This window comes from Miniopterus schreibersii, assembly GCF_964146895.1.
Source record: "Miniopterus schreibersii genome assembly, chromosome: 2".
In the NCBI taxonomy this organism is placed as follows: Eukaryota; Metazoa; Chordata; class Mammalia; order Chiroptera; family Miniopteridae; genus Miniopterus; species Miniopterus schreibersii.
The window spans coordinates 91,909,334-91,924,219 of NC_138102.1; positions in this window are offsets into that span (position 1 = coordinate 91,909,334).

The window sequence follows — 14,886 nt, forward strand, 5'->3', positions numbered from 1 at the left end:
CGGAGAAGGCAAAAGGAGACCTTTATTAATGCATGTGGTCCCAGAGGAGGCAGTCTCCAAATTCTGGGCCCCGAACAAAGGTCTTGGGTCAGCTTTATAGGGTCATAGGTAGGGCCTGCTTTTGGCGTGAAAATAGTGGGTGGGGTTACAGAGGTCAGATAGGGTTACATATACATTCAGGCAGGTAATCTGATACCTGAGATGGGGAATCTCCCTAAAATTGCTGTGGTTCCTGCCTCATTTCCCCCCTCTGATGCTATTGTTGCTGCAGCAATTATTGCATCATGATACATGTCCCTATCCTCTGGGTCTTCAGTTTCCCGGAGTCTACGATAACGGACCTGCTGAAGGGCTAGAATCTTGGCAGTGGCCCTTCTGGTAATAGTGGTTTCTAGGGTCTGGATGGCCGTTCTAATTACATACGGCCCTGTAGATATTCCTATTAGGATGATAAGAACAGGCCCGATTAATGGAACGAGTCACCGGACACAGGCCTGAGTGTCTAGGCCCCAATTCCAGTTCCTAGCCTCCTCTCTGCATCTCTGTATGCTTTCTTTTAATTCCTCATGACTCATGTTACTTAATGGCCATTGTTATAGAAATAGATTTGTGTATGTATTAGAGTCAGGAATATAAGTTTGATGTGTGTATTAGATTTGAAATAAGTAACTCCATTTTGTGTGACTGAGTGTAACTGTGATGCCTACGTGCCACGATAAGATTAACACTTTGTAGCCCTGGTTTCCAAGTAGGCTCGCGCTCTGTAGGACCCTGATAAGACACACTGAAGACACACCACACCTTCAACTGAACTGTTAAAAGCAGCAGCTTTTCAGCAACATCCTTGGATGCTTGTCTGCCCTCCACAGACTTCATCCCCAGCTCCGGGAAAGCTGACCCTGCCTTGCTCTGCCCTGCACCTCTCTAGGAGAACTTCCAGAGGGCTGCAGTGACCGACGCCATGGCGGCTGCACCCCCAGACTTTGTGTGTGTCTTTCAGCAGATCCTCCGGGTGGCCTGCTGGTGCCAAGAACCATTGGGAATTGGTAAATAAACCCTGTGTGATTTGCTTTATGTTTGTCTCTGTCTCCCTTCTTGAAACTTGAATTATTGGCTCGGTCTCATTGAACTAAAGTGTCTCTCAACCCTCACGGTGGTATAGCCATGTATTGGGAGTTAGACCACCTGCGTTTATGTCTCCAGAGAAATTGGGACAGTTGGCGTAGTCAGCAGGATTGTGCCAAAGAATTGGCAGTATACACAGGATTTTATTTTACAGCAGGATATAACCTGTTGGTGTGTATTACAGATGAATATACACATTCTAAGTTCTAGACTTTGAATTTTATGTCAGCTTAAAAATTTCTTAATTGGATATACCCAGAATTAGCTGTACCAACTTGAAACTTTGAGAACTGTGGTAAATACACCTGCTCTCTGACCAAGTGAGTTCAGTACACTATAATCTATGCGCATTCACCGTTTGGAACTTAAGATATTTTGAGAAAGGATCATGAGTTGCTTTTAGTTTCTCGGATCTCTGCCCACTATTACAAGCTTTAACGCCGTTCACCTGCGGGACGCACCCAGGAGAGACCTACTCCCAAAGGCTCAGCAGGAGGGCAAAAGGGGTTTCTCTGTCCCAAGGGATCCGAGGTAGCAGATTGTACTACCCGGCAGCTTGTGTGGGAGATAAAACCGGACTTTGGAGGAAGTTCGGGCCGTAGAACTGTCAGTGACAATCGATGCCAAGTATCTCAATAAGCTTAAACAGGCAAACGTATCCCTGGTGTGTAAATCATGTGCCTGGTTCCTTTCGGACCCGTGTTGGCGGATTGTACCAACCACGTGATTACGTGTAGGACTCAGTCATGGCATAAACGATCTTGGTCTTTGAAATAAGGTGTATATGTTTTCAAACTAAATTTTGAGAAAAAGAAAGTGAAATTTCTAAACCGTCCAGGTGGACGAGTTGTGAAAATATTTTGTGGCAGAGCTAATGACTAAAATTTCAAGAAGGATCCTTCAATTACTTTCCAAACTACATTCTTTTCTTTTTCTCACTGATATTTGTACTTCTGTAGTCCAAAGGGCTCCCACACCTAATTCCATCTATCCCTTTGGTAGGAACGGGCCAGTAATTAGATTCACATTTAGAAAATAAGATGGAGAAACTCAGGGCCTGTTGGAGGAAATTAACGCGTAAACAACCTCCCTTGGCAAACATCCCAGGAGAGAGTAAGTGGAGCACCCTAGAGGACCCGCTAAGAAAGAAACATACTGTAGCTCATACACCCAGGCTTAATGCTGGCATAACCAATAATCCAGCTACATTAATACCAGTGATAGAGAGAGCACCACCTCCGGAGATAGTACCCATATTGCTACATACTATCCACAATTTGCAAGAAGATAATGACAGAGGGAAAGAATTGGCAAAAAAGGTAGTTAACAAATACTCAGCCAAACCTGCAGTAGTTAAAAAGAAGATTATTAAGAGAGAACAAGGAGAGAATCAACCTGAAGAGGTTGTAGAATTTACATCTTTTGACAGAAAGGAATTATCAGAACTTAGACAAATTATTATTAAAGGAGACAAGACAGATGTAGATTGGTTAGTTTCTGTTTTTGAAAAGGGAGGACATACCACCATGCTTAGTGCAGACGAATTAGCACAGGTAGTAGATGCAATCGAACTTTCTAAAGTAAAGGATGAGGTAAAGAGAGCTATAGAAAGTAACAGAAATTTAGTTCAATCTTTATGGCAGTGGATTTCTGAAGCTTGGAGGAGAGCATTTCCAATTGTAGATTTTACTTCCTCACAATTCTCTCGAGAATGGAGATCACTAGGAGAATTACAGAAACAGCTCAGAAAATTAGTCATTCTGAATGGTGTCTACCATCCAGAAAATGACAGCCCTTGGGAATGCCAGAATATGCAAGGTATTATAAGAGCATTAATTAGAAATGCACCAGAAGGATACAAAATTCAACTCCAGAATTTAATTTCTGGTGCCACCACTGCTAATGAAATTAAAACTAAGATTACTCTTCATGAGGACTTAATTCAGGATAAGAAATTCACCTTTTCAACAAGGGAAAAAAGGCAAGGAACCACCCATAGAATCTACCTTTGCTTTCCTAACTAACATTAGAGGTCAACATAACATGTCATTTAAGCCCAGAAAACAATTCTCAGGCAACAATAATAGGCCTCAATATCTACAGAAACAAGGAGGATACTGGAAATCTAACAATCCTTTTTTCAAAAAACCTTCTTACCCACGAACAAACAACTCTAACAATCCTTTTAGAAATAAGAACCCTTTTAGGTCCAACAATAACAATAACATTAATAGACAAAATTATCAGAATCAGAATCAAATTTCTTCTCAAAATAGAAACCCATTCCGTAGGCAGCAACAGGGAAATACTTTCAGTCAACAGGGAAACTGGAAAGGCCCCTGACCACAGTATTTGAGGGAAGGGGGCCAATAGAATATCAAAGGAATTATGAACTAAATGAGTGTAAGCAATTTGATTTCTCAGGTATACACTATATACACACTGATAATAGACCTTATATTACACTTAATATAGTCATAAATTCCAACACTATCCCTACCACCTTTCTTGTAGATACTGGATCACAGATTTCTTTATACAATTCTAACTTCTCTAATTCAAATGGAAAATCTATTGTTATTGAAGGAGTTACAGGAAATACCATTATTGCTAACTCACTTAAATGCACTATTCTCTATAGAGATAGGAAAATTCCTTGCACCTTACATACAGCACCTAATGTAGCTAACCTAATTGGTATGGATGTCATTCCTAATATATTCTGTTCCTCAATCAAGAGTTTGGCAGTTACGAAGTTTCATACCAATCTAGCAGCCATTAATATAGAACAAGTTACTTTACCTACTCCAACACAAGCTTCATTTACTCCCCAATATCCACTCAAGGGTGGACATGCTGATGTCACAGCAGCATTAGAGAAATTACTCAAAGAAGATATTATTGAAATAGGTAGCTCTCACATTTATAATAGTCCAATTTGGCCAGTTAAAAAACCTAATGGAACATACAGAATTACCATTGATTACAGAAATTTGAATAAGGTCTCACCCACTCTTCCAGGAACATTACCTACTGCAACTGAAGTTATTAATATTATCCAATCTGATCTGCCCAAATATATGGCAGCAGTTGATTTGTCAGACATGTTTTTTGCCATCCCACTTCATGAGGACTCTAGACAGTTTATTACTTTTACATGGCAAGGAAAGCAATATCAATTTAAAAGATTACCATAAGGTTACAAAAATTCACCCACCATAGCTCACAATCTTCTAGCTTCTTACATTGATCCCACAAAATACACCTCAAAAATCATACAGTACATAGATGATATCATGCTATACAATAACAATTTAGAAGTCTTGAGAAAAGACCTAGACTCCTTAGTATCTTATTTGCAGCAAAATGGGTGGACAATTAACCCAGACAAAATACAAAAACCTGGCACACAAGTTACCTTCTTAGGCATTAACTGGAGCTCTCAAGGCAGATCTGTTCCAGAAAAGGTTATTAATAAATTAGATTCTCTAAAATCACCTACTAACAAAAAGGAAGCACAACAACTTATGGGATTATTTATGTTCTGGAGGCAACACATACCATATCTAGCAGACATAGCTAAACCAATTTACAAAGTCACCAGGAAAGCAATAGATTTTGTTTGGAATGAGGAACAGGAGCAGGCTTTTCAACAACTTAAGGAGTACATACACCTCTTTTCTATCCTTCAGTCTATAAGACCAGGAGATAAGATAGTATTAGACATAGCTTTCCTACAGGATCATGGTCACTGGGGACTTTACAAAGTCACCAGATGAGCCTAGATTAATTCCAGTGGGATTTTGGTCCAAAAAATTTCCATATTCTCATTTTAAATACTCCCCTTATGAAAAATTAATTTGGACTTTGTATGCTGCACTATTGCATACTGAGCCTTTGACAGGACTTCAACCCATTAAGGTCAGGAGTACCTTGCCACTCAAGGCATGGTTAGATATGTCAGTGGAAGAATTGGCAGGTAGCCAAATTGAAGAGAAGGTACTCACATGGAAGTGGTATATCAATTCGTGTAGTACCAGCGGTGCTGGAGAACCAGCCCTCCTCACCGAGGAGGTTTGCAAGCTTGAGGTAAAGCCACCTACCCGTGCCAACAAGCTTGCCCCAATGGCAAAACCCATTGGAGGGCGCGGACCGAAATACTCACCCACCTTGAAAAATGCCTGGTTTACAGACGGATCAGCCTCCGTGTCCGGCGACCGACATACTTGGAGAGCTGCAGCTTTCAATCCCACGACATGTCAAGCCCTGACAGCAAAGGGTGAGTCCAAATCTGCTCAACATGCAGAACTCATTGCAGCATACCTAGCAGTGAAAGACTCTGTAGAAAAACATAGAGCTAAGGTGTATATTTACACCGACTCTTGGGCCGTATATAATGGTATTATATTATGGTCTGGGAAATGGAAAGAAACTGATTGGAGTATTAATGGAAAGGAAATTTGGTCCAAACCTTACTGGGTTAAGTTAGATGAATTTTCAGAAAGGATTAAGATATATGTCACACATGTTAGTGCACATGCTACATACAACTCCCCTACTACACTACACAATCAAGTAGCAGATCAATTAGCTAAAGGGCTCACACCTGATCAAGAAGTCACAATCCTTGATAGAACTAAATCATTACCCATTAAATTATCTATTAAGAAAGATGAGGATGGTAACTATTTTATACCTCCAATTCCAACTATACCTCCAATTCCAACTATCTCTCTCAAAAAGAGAGATGGCAAATACATGGTTGACAAACCTAAGGAAGAACTTATTCTACCAATCTAATTCATTAAACAGATTCATACTAATTTAGGACACATTGGACACTCTGCACTCATAAATTGGTTCTATAAAAGAAATATTAAGACCCCCATTAAAGATATTAAATCAACTGTAAATTCTTGTGAAACTTGTAAAAGAACTCAGATGTTTAGGGCTTTACAACCACCTAGAATTAGTAAACCCTTATTTCCTAATCAACTTCTACAAATTGACTTTATTGGTCCATTAACAGTACCTTTTACCCAAAAATATGCTTGTACTTTAGTAGATGTATGCACTGGAATTCTAACTGCAGTTGGTTCTAATCACCCAGATGCCAATACTACTCTTAAAACAATCCAAAGTTGGATGACCCATTTTGGTCCTCCACAATACGTTGAGTCAGATCAAGGTTCACACTTTACAGCAGCAAAAGTTCAGAAATTAGCACAGGAATATGATATTGATTGGAATTTTCATTTACCTTATAATCCTACAGCAGCAGGTACAATTGAAAGACATAATAGTCTTCTTAAACATAAGATTCAAACTTTGATGATGGACAGACACTTCACGTCTCTACAAGAGTTGTTAGATAGAGCTACCCTTTTACTAAATAGCAGACCTAGACCACAGAAGTTATCACCATTTGAAGAACTTTATGCTCCTCATCTTGAAAAAAATCCCAGATTATGAATTTGTTCCACCTACACCTAAAATTCATAGAAATTTACCTTATAAAATCTTAACCAAAAATCCTAAAGATGGCTCCCTATCCCCACAGGAAATAATTGCACACAGTGGAGCCTCGCTATATTGGACTGTAAATAACAAGGGACATTTACAACAGACCAAGATAGGCAATTCTCAACCCTTTACTTGAGGCCTACATTTATATTGCTTTACACACTTCTATCAGCCATACTTTCTTTCTTTCTCTTACAAATCCTTATAGTCTTTATCTCACAGGATGCGTTTAGGGACCGTTATGAAAATAGTTACTTTCCTTCTTACTCTTATTCTACTCCTCACCATAGCAATTGGCACCCTGACCCTTACATGGTGCCAATGGAGAACATACACTCCACCCATCACATACTCTAATGATACTGAACATCTTCGAGGAATAATTCATGATATCATTTCCAACCTCACTACCTCCACATCTTGGTTCTATAATCACACTGTCTGTATCCTGACAGGTCTATCCTGGAGCGATGGGAGCTCAACATAACCGAATTCCTTCAGAACATCAAAGGAAATGTAGTTACCCCATCACCTGATACTATTCAACTTTCTAATCTTACTCCTCCTCCATCACCAGATATTGCTGATATTGTGGCTTTACCACAACCTCCTACTCATACCCCTTCAGCACCTACTGCAACCCAACCTTTACAACCTTCTACTCCTCTTTACCCACTTTCACACCTGAACCCCCCGCCACAACAGAGACGTTACCGCAGACTCTATCCTGATCTTATCAACCCTTCATGGTATACTAAGATTGCTTTATTAGATGCTATTGCTTACCCACAACCTATTTTCTCTGCTTTCTCAGGTGGAGTTATAGAAATAGTTCAAGGAACCCTTGATGGTATTCAAAGCCTTTCTGAATATTTACCAGGTCAGGCTGCAATTGATTGGATTTCTATGCTGAAAGATTATATAACAATAGCCGAACAAGCAATTTATGCAGAAGACAGAAATCCACCTCAGATACTCCCATTGTCCACACCAACAGAATTTCTTACTCAACTTTGTTTAGGAAGCCTAGGAGCTCCCAAATCAACCCCAGAATGGCATTTCTGCCCAGCTATTACCCAACAAGAAAAAGAATCGGAGGAACTTATGCAAATGTTAGAGGAAGAGGAGTCATTTATATAACTCTAGCTTCTGTAATATTTTCTGAAACCTGCAGTGGTACAACTATTTCTCCTACTATAGCTACTTCTTTTGAAACTTCTTCTGAAACTACTACTACTACTACTACTATAAACCAAATACTATAGCAGCAGCTATGACTATGGAACCACCTCTCCATAACATTACTTTAGAACAACCTCCACAACATTACATCTTTCACCCTCCTTATATCTTCACTAACAATACTCTTTTTTCTCTAACTATAGGACACTTTTATTTCAACACTTCTCTATATTACACTGCTACACATAAACTATGTCCAAGTTATTATACACAGAAGTATTGTCAGCTACAAGCTTTAAATGAAGATCAGACTACTCTAAGAGCATATCATCACACACAACTTAAAGACTGTGTGAAACTTCAATGGTTTCAGGATGCATTACGTACTAGATCTGTATCAATTGTTGACACTCAATCTCAGGAACCACAGGGAATAACTTATCATATCTCTAATGATACCCTTTTACAATTGAGAGGATCCATCGTAATGCCTATACAGTCAATAAACCCTTATAGCCCTGAAGAAAACAATACTTGTATACAAAGAGCAACTTTTAATGTAGTACCCTTCATGGAACACCTATGAGTTTTTGGAACACAGGAGAACTAGATGACACAGATATAGAGGACTATGAGTATGATGATGAGGACAATATTAGTTTAAATCTAGCCGCCTCAATAGAAACAACAGAAACATCCTCAACCATAGAGACCACTACTCCTGAAACCTCACCAACCACTCCAACTTTCATGAATCCCAAACCCTTTTTCTCACCACCAATTTCAAATCCTACATTACCAGAAGGCTTCCCTGAAGGATATCCTATTAATCATACAGTAAAGGAAGGTGACATAACATATTATCAATATTATCTTACAGAGTTTCCAAATTTTCCAACTTTTGGCAATTTTTGCATTGGAATAGAGTGCCCTATGGATGCCTCTGAAGGCACTGCATTTGCGTCTCATATGAGGACACCATCGGATGATGCAATCACACCTGAAGAATACCTAGAAAAGGACAATAATTTTTGGCCTTTTAGACATATACTTCAGGTGCTGACTGATCTAATTTCCCCTGTCACTTATGATGATTTTACCATAGAACCCAAATTATGGGAAGCACCTCGATTTGGTCCCATCTATCAAATCTGTTTTGCAGCGGGCATAGTGAATAATTCTTTTCCACTTAATGATGCTGACCCTTTCAATCAGAGCTTTACATTCACAGAAAAGGCAATTTTCTACCAAAACCGATGAAGGAGCTCTTACAGAAACATACCTATCAAAAAACAGTCACATTAGCATCTAAGCTCAGAACGCCATCGGCTCTAGGATTTACCCAAAACACATGGAACTTACCAAAACAGAGGGGCATGCTTAGTAATACTCACTTATGCCGAGGCAAAGGAAATATTATACAAACAACTATAAGTACTATGATTGCAGGCATAAAAACACCTATAAAAGCTCTTGAATACCCACCACAGGACTACTCTAATATCACAACAAGTACAATGACATTTACATCAAAAATAGGCACAACCTTACACAATTGGCTTCAGTCTACTCGTATCTTAATAAGGGAAGAACCCAATAGTCTAAATTCCTCACTTATTGGCAATATCACACTCCAATTTTCGTCTATCCAATTTCAACAAACAACATTTCCTATATTTTTATTTAGAAGTAACACCTCTAATATCAATTTAACAAAGGAGAGTCAGACATACCATGACTGTTCCATTCACAAATTCATGATTTTACATCCTAACCTACCATACGGTGTTATTCCAGTACATTCCATTAACACTAAAGCTGCACCCTTTAGATGTCATCCTTACTCTTATGGCCCTTTTCCTATCACAAAGTATAGGAATATATCAGTAAAATTTGATTATACTCAGGGCACTCTTACTAGTGCAGCACCTCACACTATACAGAAATGGTACAAGTTTCCTGAAAATGTTACCAGACCAACACCAGTCCCTTTAGACAAAACTCATTGGGATCTTTGTTCTCAGGTATTAGACCCTAGGATTAATCTCACTTACAATGTCTCTTATGGAATGAAACCAACCTCTTGGTTTTCTACTTTTGGAGCGGAGATTAACACTCACAACACCTTTAGAATTGCAGGAAGTTTATCACTAGGTTATCAATCATACATGATAATGTACCTTGAAGGAGGATGGAAAAAAGCTTTCCTACACCATCACTCACCTATTACTAACCACACAGTATTACCTAATTCTGATTTCTTCCATGTACCAAACCCGAGAGATCAATGCTTCACTAAGACACCTCTAGACCCCTGCATTATCTATAGAGGATGTTATAATAGCACCATATGTTTAAGGACTTTACATTTTCCTTCCATCTATTCATATGGTATTATTAAGCCTGCACCTACCATTTTAACACCACCTCCTGTCATGACCCACTCTGATAATCCAATTCGAATTATTTACAAACCACAAATTCAATGTACCACTCTGTACTTTTCACCTTCTGACTTTCTTGTAACCTCGCTTATACCTGCATGCGCTTCACAACAACTTAACATACAATTACCACCCTTTCCACAACGTTTTCATTCTAATGTTAGGAAACTCCTACAACTTGATGCAGCCTCATTTGCAATGGCATCTCTCTCCCTAACTGTATCTATAGCTAATTCTATTAAGATCAACAAACTGACACATGACTTAAATGTCTTTATGTCAGAAACGGCCACGGAAGAGGCAAAAATAATGAGATTAGTCTCATCTTCTTCTGATTCGGCTTACGCACTAGCTGCACAGACCCAAAAACAAATCAGATTATTATCTGAAGCAACTAAACAACATAATGAGGCTATCCAAAAGCTTCACATGGACCTAGAGGACCTCAATACTCGATTCCAAATGTATCAATTCAAATGGCAATGCATAAAAATTCAAGACCATTTGACTCAGGCTCACAGAGACACTTAATTTAATGCAGTTAGGTACCAGATTTAATCCCTTATGGAGCGATGCTACTGCAAGAGTTGACTTCTCTAAGCCTGTTGGTTGCGACATGGCAGACTGCAAAATATCTATTCTAACAACTATTGGTGGAGAAAATCTCCTAGCCTACTCCACTATTGACATCCCTACCAAAATAGGGGAAGATTATGTCTTACCTGTAGGCGATCGTTTGTTTGTTGATCCCTACTTTTTCAAAAAATCAGATCTTATTGAATTCTCGCCCACTGTGTATATTGCTCATAATGCACTTTATGCAGACTCTTTTCCTGTTGCTTTAATTCCACATCAGCCTAGACCCACTTTCTACTCTTTAGAAAGACATAATTGGGTAATTTGTTTCTCTAACTGTTCCTACTTTGACCATAAGACCTTTTTGGATGTCAACATTCAAGGCATGAATAATCGCTCTCTCCTTACTAATGCTATGAAAATTTCTATAAGTAATGTCACACATTATACTACTTATACAGAATCTTCAACTATTTTTTGGCATCCTTCTATGCCCCTTGTCCCTACTCTAACTACCAAGCATTATACCGCCCCACCCACCCTTAACGAATCTTTTACTAAGTTAGCACAACTTGAGGGTCTCACTAAGAAGACGCTTCAATAACTCAAGAAGCCAATAGACGAACTACATCACATCATCTATGTACCAAATGCTGGGACCATCACGACCAAGGAGGACGTCAGAAAACTACACACCGCCTGCCATCTCGGAGATACCCTCCTCTCACTTTGGAGAATCGTACCTTGCACTCCCAACTGGAATGCACTGAACCCCATGACCCTCATTCAACATGGATTTTCTTCTTTACAAAATACTTGGACTCTGATTAAGGAAATTGCTCTTGGTTTTGCTTGTTTCTTTTTGCTTTATCTCTTTCTTAAGATGATTTTTACTCTTCTTCCCCAGAAGGAGAAACCCTTTTTAGTCTGATTCCCTTGGACTAAATCCGTGGGAATCACCGGGTGGACTGTTATAGCAATAGATTTGTGTATGTATTAGAGTCAGGAATATAAGTTTGATGTGTGTATTAGATTTGAAATAAGTAACTCCATTTTGTGTGACTGAGTGTAACTGTGATGCCTACGTGCCACGATAAGATTAACACTTTGTAGCCCTGGTTTCCAAGCAGGCTCGCGCTCTGTAGGACCCTGATAAGACACACTGAAGACACACCACACCTTCAACTGAACTGTTAAAAGCAGCAGCTTTTCAGCAACATCCTTGGATGCTTGTCTGCCCTCCACAGACTTCATCCCCAGCTCCGGGAAAGCTGACCCTGCCTTGCTCTGCCCTGCACCTCTCTAGGAGAACTTCCAGAGGGCTGCAGTGACCGACGCCATGGCGGCCGCACCCCCAGACCTTGTGTGTGTCTTTCAGCAGATCCTCCGGGTGGCCTGCTGGTGCCGAGAACCATTGGGAACTGGTAAATAAACCCTGTGTGATTTGCTTTATGTTTGTCTCTGTCTCCCTTCTTGAAACTTGAATTATTGGCTCGGTCTCATTGAACTAAAGTGTCTCTCGACCCTCATGGTGGTATAGCCATGTATTGGGAGTTAGACCACCTGTGTTTATGTCTCCAGAGAAATTGGGACAGCCATATTAGGTCCCAATATACCTGCTGCCCCGGTGGTCCATATCCTTGGCACTTCTGAGCCTGGTAGACCCTAGTTCCCTGCATAACCCTTGTCCAGTAGACCTTATTATTCCAGGTACACTGCGCCTTGTTTGGTTTTACACAGTCCGGTGGCATGTCAGTACTGTAGGAAAAGGGGCTTCCTTCAACTACATATCATACTATACCCGAGAGTCTCATTCTCTCTCTCGGGGTGCTGCACTGGCACCGGGGAACTGTGATAATGGCAGGGGCACTTATAGGAAGCAAACTATATATCCACACAAACAAGCAAAACTGAGGTATAGTCCCCCAAGGGCTATCCACCCCCACAGGTTCCAGTTCTGAGGTGCTGTCGCCGCCAGTCCTACTCCGAAGATTGTGGCAAGGAGCCTGGCAGCTGCGAGGTACCATTCTGGACAATGATCCATTCGTGGTATGGTACTTTCCTTAGCTTCAAGGAGGGTAGCCATGGCTGGGGCCAGTCCTCAGGTTCTCCGTTGACCTCAGGATCGGCTGCCCTCTTGACTCGGGTATGATGGACCCAGGGTGCTGCTCCTGCAATCTTAAGGGCAGTAGGGGTTGTTAATATGACTAAGTGGGGTCCGGTCCAAGCCAGTTGGAGTGGCTCCTTCCTCCAGTCCTTAACCTACACGTAATCTCCTGGCCTAAAAGGGTGCGCTGGCCCCCCTCTAGGGACTGGGTCTGGGCCTAGTCCGGCCTTGTGTACCTGTTCTAGTGTCTTCCCCAGTTTCTGGAGATACCTAGTCTGATTGGCTTCCCCAATTACTTGTAGTTCTCCCCTCAGGATGGGTAATATTGCTGGTGGTCACCCGTACACGAGCTCGAAAGGTGTGTAGCCTGTGGAGTTGGGAGCGTTTCAAACCCTGAACAAAGCTAAGGGGAGGAAATCAGGCCATGGCAGGCTAGTCTCTTGATGGAATTTTGCTAGTGTCTCCTTCAGAGTTCTATTCATCCTCTCCACCTTCCCTGAGCTTTGAGGTCTGTACACCACATGTAGCCTCCAGGTTATTCTTAGTTGCCTTGCTAGTTCCTGGATGACTTTGGCGACAAAGGCTGGCCCATTATTGCTGCTGATGGAGGTCGGCAGTCCAAAGCGGGGAATCATTTCTCTTAAAAGGGCTTTTACTACCTCTCGGCTTTCCTCAGTCTGGTTGGGGAAAGCCTGTACCCACCCCGAAAAGGTGCAGACAAGGACTAACAGGTACTTGTAACCCCGGCTTGGCTTTATTTCCATGAAGTCAACCTACAAGTCCTCAAAGGGCTGCTGTCCCCTGTGTTGAATGCCGAAGGTCCTTTGTGGGTGTGGAGCAGCGTTGTTCCTTGCGCAGGTTGTACACCGGGCCACAGTTGTAATGCATATGCTGGCCAGGTTGGGGAAGAAGTAATATTTCTTTAGCAAGGCCTCCAGGGACGTTTTCCCTAGATGAGTCAGGGTGTGGCATTGCCTCACTAGATTGCTCACCTGGGTCTGAGGCACATACAGCCGTCCATCTGGCAGTTCCCAGATGCCAGTCGTAGTCTGAGTACACCCCGTCTGGATTGCCCACTTTTGTTCCTCAGAAGTACAGTCCGATTGCATAGGGCTGAGATCTAACAAGGCTCCTTCTAGCGCTGGAGCGCCGGCTGGGGCACTTGCACCCTGGGCTGCTTCCTTAGCTGCTCAATCTGCCCGCCAGTTTCCTTTTGCTATTTCTGTTCCTTCTCTCCGGTGCCCTCGGCAATGGATTACTGCCACCTTGGCTGGAGCCCACACTGCCTCTAGCGGCCTAAGTACTTCAGCCCTATTTTTAATGTCCTTCCCCTCGGCGGTAAGTAGTCCTCTCTCCCGGTAGATGACGCCATGGATATGTACAGTGGCGAAGGCATACCGGGAATCTGTGTATATATTGACCTTCTTCCCTTCCAACAACTCTAGGGCCCTGATTAATGCCCACAGTTCTGCCCTCAGCGCCGACCACCCAGCTAGTAGGGGTTTTGCCTCTAGTGTTTCTTTCTAGTTTCTAGTAGGGGCGGTGCTCCTCTCCCCTGGGAATGAGGACTGCCATCACAGACGGTACCCCAACCTGTAAGTGGGCTTTCCCTGATGGCTGAAAGGAGATCTGGGCCCCTAGTTTGGCCAGCAGGTCCCATCCCAGGAGTGGGACTGGGCACTCTGGGAGGTACAGGAATTCGTGTCTTACTTGATGGCCCCCTAATTCTACTGTTCGGGCTTGGCAGAACCTCTTCGGGCCACTCAATAGTCTGGTTGCCCCTACAATGGAGATCTCACGCCTCAACGGGGGGCTATGGCAGTGGTTACCACGGAGTGCTCAGCTCCTGTGTCTACCATGAAAGGGAGAATTTGGCCCCCACAGTTAACTAACTTGACCATGGGCTTGTGGGGGCCAAGATTCAGGGAG